A 6258-nucleotide genomic window follows, 5' to 3' on the forward strand; every position below is an offset into this window, starting at 1 on the left:
TTTTGCATTTTGACCAACCACCAAACTGTTTTGCCAAAGTGGCACACCATTTTACAATCTCACCAAATCCTTGTTTTTAAGGCTCTGATTTTTGTACAAAAGCATTCAATCATTCTGTCAGACCAAACCAGGAAAAGTAAGCTATAGTTCAGAGCTGTTCTATTCCATTTACTATGCAAAGCCATTCTTGGCGTTTGCAACTCTCAGCCCTTTTGAGTATTCTTGCAGTGTTCACCTTTTCCTCCACCACTTTTTTTTCTTCTTCTTTTTTTTTCTGGTTTATTTCTATCTATTACAAATGTATAAAAAATCCTCCATCAACGCTGCTGATAGAAGCAGAACCTTGAGAAATATACCTTTGGTTTGCCTCAGAAAAGGAACACATATTGCACTGTAAAGTTTATAATATTGGCGCAAAAATTGTGGTAATGTTACAATACCAGTTTTAAGAGTTTAGTGACTAATGGGGAGCCGATGGGATACATGCAGAACTGTGAAAGCGATCTCACTTAGCCAGCTGTACACGTAGACTGTAAATCTACATTCAGATCAATTCTGAACTAAAACTATCATCTCAGTTTATCTGTTGAGGTCAACCAGGAAACCCTAGAATATACCTTGATTTTTACAAAAAACAAAATAGGGGGAGGGGTTTCTTCAGCATTTCAGTCCTAACAGGCAAAGTGTTCTCTCACTGTCAACATAGAATGAACTGCTGCTGGAGGTCAACTTGGGCTTTACTTTGCATTAGCACTTACATGCATAGTAGTCCAAGTTGTTGATCTCATGACTTTAAAAAGTAACTCTAAAAAAGTAAAATGGCCCTTCTTGGAAGACTAAAGAAAGACATCCAGCCACAGTTGTAAAAAGTCTCATCAAAACAATATACCCTTTTATGAATTACGCCTCAATTAAAAAAAAAAAAAAAGTAGCCCCAAATAAGAAGCAGCTCTGAAAAAGAAAATATAACTTAAGATATTTGAAAAAAAAAATAAGGTGAATACAGGTTCAAAAATAATTAAGATACATTTTCTTAAGGCTACCTAGAATTAGGCTTTAAAGAATTCTACCATTTCAAGTTTACCACTAGCTACTAGATACCCATTTACAAACAAGATGTTCACTTTTTTTGTTTCTTTCTTTTTTTTTTTAATTTCTTTAGAGCACTTTATTTGATTCAATGCACACTAAAAATATTCACTTCTTCGACAATTACGTCAAATAGTTTTCTGAGGAAGTCTACAGTCTGAACTGCTTAAACTGATTTTTTTTAAGAGGCAAATGATTTTCCACACATCTGCTGACACCTGAAACGTTTCTGATGTTGATTCTACTTTGGTCACTTTATAATTCTACTGTGTCCATACAAAAGTAGGACTACAACTTTTAATCCAACGGAGATGCGCACACAGTCTAGAGCACACTTGATTTGAGCATCACAACGAAGAGGAGAAAAATACACCAGATCAAGATGGTCTATCTGCTTCAGGTCCTACTCCTGTCCTCAGGTAGTAAATCAAGTTGGGTTTATTCCAATTACCATTCAAGTGGGGATTGGCTCGTTCTCAGGATTTACTTACAGGTCTCTTGGAAGTCATTTAAAGCCCCCAGTCCATGCACATGTCCCACTTGGTGGACAGATGAGTAATCTAACCCCACCGGGTTTATTTCAATATTTTGATATTTCAATAATAAGCTGCTTCTGAAGATTTTTTTTGAGAAGTCTGTTCTCTATTAAAATAAGATAGAACCTCAAAATATGAATGTGAACATTAGAAATAGACAGCATATATTACAAATCCATTCTTGATAGGAACATTAGTAAGAATACACATTAGCTTAAAAAACAGGCTCAGCAAATGTTGCTGATCTGCCAGAAGTCTGAGCTCACTATTTACAAATAAGACAAAGTGAAATACAGAAAATTGTACACATTTGGTAGCTGACAGATTTCTGTTTACCAATAGTGGTCTACTGGAAACTGGTACAAAGAAAGACTGGGTGAGAGTCAGTTGTCACCTTCTCAATCTAATTGACATGTACAGAAAATTCTGAAATAAATGTTCTGCCTTTTGAGGGAGTAACTGTATGATCGGATGATTTGACCAGTACGTGTAATTGTTTAGAAGGATTTTCTGGAAATGACGTCCATAAATCTGTATGATCCACTTCTGAAGTTTTATCATATTCATTTCAGTACACCACTGAAGTTGACCAGATGATCAATGGTTATGTTCTTATAGATCCTACATCTAAGTAGAAAATAAAACTACTATAGGGTTCTTTAAACCAAGTTAAAAACTAAGGCCCAATAGATCCAAATGAGAGAAAATACAGTGGCATGATTCAATGCATCTTTAGTGCCATTCAAGTGGAATCTGACTTACTCGATTTTTAACCAGAAAACAACCCATTTGTGTCTGTGTAGGGGGAGGCTTATAAGTTGTTTGAGTAACTGTGTGCTCTAGCAGAGACACATGATGCAACATAAGCCTCATAGGCTTGACTCAGTATCCTGCAGCAATTAACGCACATGATCATTTAAGTTTTTAACAGCCAGAAAACCATCTTCATTTGTAACAAATCCTCACTCTCATTCACTTCTGACTTTGTTCGTAAAGTTGCAGCATTCTCTCCCCATTTCGTGACAAGAACATTTTCTGTGTCCATTATTTCAATCTAATACTGTATGAAAGCTACCAGCTTCTTAAGGAGGTACCCACTGTACACAGGATATTCCAGTAACACTTAAATAAAAGGGCAGTTTGTTTTGTTTCCTTCTTCTGTTATTTCTTTCTTTTTAAAAATGACCGATTTAAGTCCACGTCACTTTACTTTATATGCACCGGTCTCTCATCTGACTTTAGGCGCTTTCTGCGAGGCTGTACAAAGTCTTCATCAGAGTCTTCCGTTACATCACCATCATCCTCTTCCTGCTCAAACTCTGGCAAAGGAGCGAAGGTCCTGTCTGAGTAGATCTCTGAGAGTTTATCTTCAAAGTACAATGCAACTGCTTTCCCTGCCTGAGCTACTTCTGAATCAGCCTTCAAATTAATCTCTTGTGTGTCTGCATAAACTTGAACAACTTTCATCATTTCATTAAACCTTTCACAGTTCTTGAAGATCAAACGGACATCAGCCACAAAATCATCTGGAATTTGGTAATGCTGGGAATGTTTTTTCTGAAGCTTCTTTTTCACCGTCGATAAATCCATTGGTTTCTTTATAATTTTATAGTAGTTCGGTATCGAAACAGGAACGGGCTCCTGGAATTCAATACTTAATTCATGGCAATAGAGGTAAAGCAGGAGACGTTCACATTTCCTTTGGTCCACAGGGCTCAAGCCCTGTGCAGTTTTCCCCTTCTTACTGTGTTGCATATTATCACAATCGTATTCCACTTCTGGCTTCCCAATATCTCTGCAAAATGTGCATATCCAGCCTCCACTTGGAAAGCTGAGAAGTGTTGGAACATGACAAGTAAGATGAAAGACCTTCGGACATTTTTCACAGCATAAAAGATCCCCTCCATTCTGGCAGACGGCACACCAGTCTTCATTTGGGTCGTCATCTTTGCTATTGCCATCTCCTCCAACCCTTGCTGACCTGTGCATGAGGTTTCGAACTGGAGACTTTCCATTAACTAGGCTACTGAGTCCTGACTGTTTGCAGCTTTCATTCATATCTGTAGGTTCAGTTTTCACGTGGTTCTCCAGGCCTGTTAATGTATCCAGCTCACTCTCTAGATGGAGGTTAGTTGAAAGAGGTGGTGTCAAACTACTTTCAGGACTGCTCAACATGCAGGCACTCCTCCTGCCATCCTCTGTCTTCTCTTGTTTCACAGCTCCTGAAAAGCTGCATATCTCTTCCTCAGTCCCAGGTTCTTGCTTAACCTTCACCTGGTCAGATTTGAAACTATGATTTTTCTCAGCAGTTCTTCCTGACGATCCACAGCTGCCTCGACTGCCAGTGCTAGATGTACTAGGGGTCTCACAGGTGTGTGAGAATTGGATAAGCCTGAAGATCCGGGTGATAACGCAGAGGGTCCTGGGGAAGGATTCATGGTACTTGTAGGCTGTGGGGGTAGATGACTGCCTGAGATATATCTACTCAGTAGATTATCTAAACTACTTGAGCCAGCATCTTCCAACTGTATAGGTGGAATGTCTGGCAACGATGGAAGGTTTTCTGGGTTGGTGACGGAGGGAATTAGTTCTATTGCTGTAACAGATGGGCTGGTGGGACCTCGGTTTGCATTTGCCATAGTTGCTGTGGTAGGGCTTGTTGGGTTGATTGGGTTGTGTGCTGATACAACAGGAAAGGGTCCAGCGTGCCCTGGGTTTGAGTGTTGTCTTTGGAGGTGGGGCTGCAGCATGGAGTACTGAGGGCCGCTGTGCCTGGGGATCCCTGGGATTCTAGCAGCATTCTGAGCCAGTCTCATCTGATGGGCTTGAAATGCTCCACAGTTCATGTTGCCTCTTTGCATTGTTTGCACACTGATCAATCTTGGAGGCTGTTGCTGTAACATCTGGGGTGCTGTTTGCCTAGGATGCTGTTGCGTTGTTGTGGTTGTTGTTGGTACGGGAGCTGGAGGTTGCTGCATTCTCATCTGCTGTAACTGCTGATGTTTCTGTGCGTACACTTGTTGCTGCATGTGCTGGAGTCGAAGCTGTGCTAAGTTAATCTGTCCCGGGGTTTTACTAATGTGGTTTGTACCTGGAGGAACTTGCCCAACTACAACATTAGGAGTATAACCAGGAGCTGGCTTACTCTCTATTACTAGATTACCTAAATTCACTACATTTTTAGCCCGGAAGGTGGGATCACAATGGAAACGGATTGCTCCATTGGCAGCAGGAACAGGATCACATCGTGCTTTCAAAATATGACGTAACTGAAAAGTAATCAGCCGCTTGCTATACAGCAGTGCTGTGCTGCTGCCACTTGCAATGGCCCAGTTGGTAAAGTTCATGACGTGCTTCACCTGCCGGGAAAGGCCTGTGATATCATTCTGCTGCTGCAGGAGTTTCATTTGTCTTTCTTTTGTAACATTCTCTAGCTGCTGTAGGAGAGATTTTCCTTTCTTATTAATTTCATTGATAAGGGTGAAAATGGCCACTTTAATTTCCTGTTCTACTCGTTTGTTAGTCTCATTCACTTCTTTAATCCTATTTTGCACTTGTGTAGCGGCAAAGTGAACGTAATTCTTCTTTTCAAGAAGCTTAGCCAACAGATTTTCAATTGCACCTTTCTGATTTTGAAAAGCTTCTTCCAAAAACTGATACCTATGTTCTTTGTGCTCCAATAGCTGACAGTCTCTACACGTCAGTCTATCACATGTCTCACAGAACAGTTTCAACTGTTCTTGTTTATGTACAGGACAAAACACAGGGCGCTGACCAGATGCTCCAACAGACTCTGAGACATCTTCTTTTTTCCTGATTAGATGATCTTTAGTGAATCTTACTCTCTGATGGGCTTCAATGCATGTCTTACATAGCCACTCTCCACATTCTACACAAAAACCAACTGCACTTGCATTGTCTTCACAACTAGTGCAAACCTGTTCTGACTTCTCATCAGAACTGCTAGGAGCTTCAGATGTGTCTTTCACAAAATAATTATCCACAAGATCTATCTGTCTGCATTCTTGACGGCATACTGGACACCGTATTACACCAACTTGCTGGACGTCGCCGTTGCTGCCCCCGGGGATGGGCACGCTGAGCTGGCGCTCAGGCTCCGGCAGACAGCGCAGGCAGAAGGAGTGCAGGCAGGGGAGCAGCTTGGGCTCCGCCTCACGCCGGCTCTGCAAGCTCTGCTGATACAAGGCGCAAGTGTCCAGGAGCGAGGCTGGTGGCCCGAGAGGCGGCCCCGACGAGGGACCCGGGGCCGGGGCCGGAGCCGACGCTGCAGCCGGGGCCGGCGTCGATGCCGCGCCCCAGGAACCGTGGAGCCCACGGAGGCCGCGGGGACCGAGGCGGCCTGGGCCGAGCCTGAGGAGGCCGCCGTCACCCCCCCCCCCTGTCGTCGGGCCCAGCCGCACCGCCCTCCGCGCCAGCCCTGCCGCTTTCCTCCTCCTCCTCCTCCACCAGCACCGCGGCGAGAGGCGGCTCCGCCTCCTGCGCCACCGGCCGGCGGCCCCGGCGGTTACCGGCGCGCTGCCACTGCCCCCGCCGCCGCTCTCTGCCTCACCGCCGCCTTTGTTTTCCGCCATGTTTTCCCACTTTTTTTTTGTTTCTTTATCGAAAGAAAAAT

At 43.1% G+C, this 6258-nt stretch overlaps 1 pseudogene; it reads right to left on the reverse strand.

Moving 5' to 3' along the window:
- Nucleotides 1-1140: 1140 nt before the first annotated feature.
- LOC114689201 lies at nucleotides 1141-6258 on the reverse strand (annotated as a pseudogene).

The sequence above is a fragment of the Peromyscus leucopus genome, unplaced genomic scaffold, assembly GCF_004664715.2.
Source record: "Peromyscus leucopus breed LL Stock unplaced genomic scaffold, UCI_PerLeu_2.1 scaffold_1571, whole genome shotgun sequence".
NCBI lineage: Eukaryota > Metazoa > Chordata > Mammalia > Rodentia > Cricetidae > Peromyscus > Peromyscus leucopus.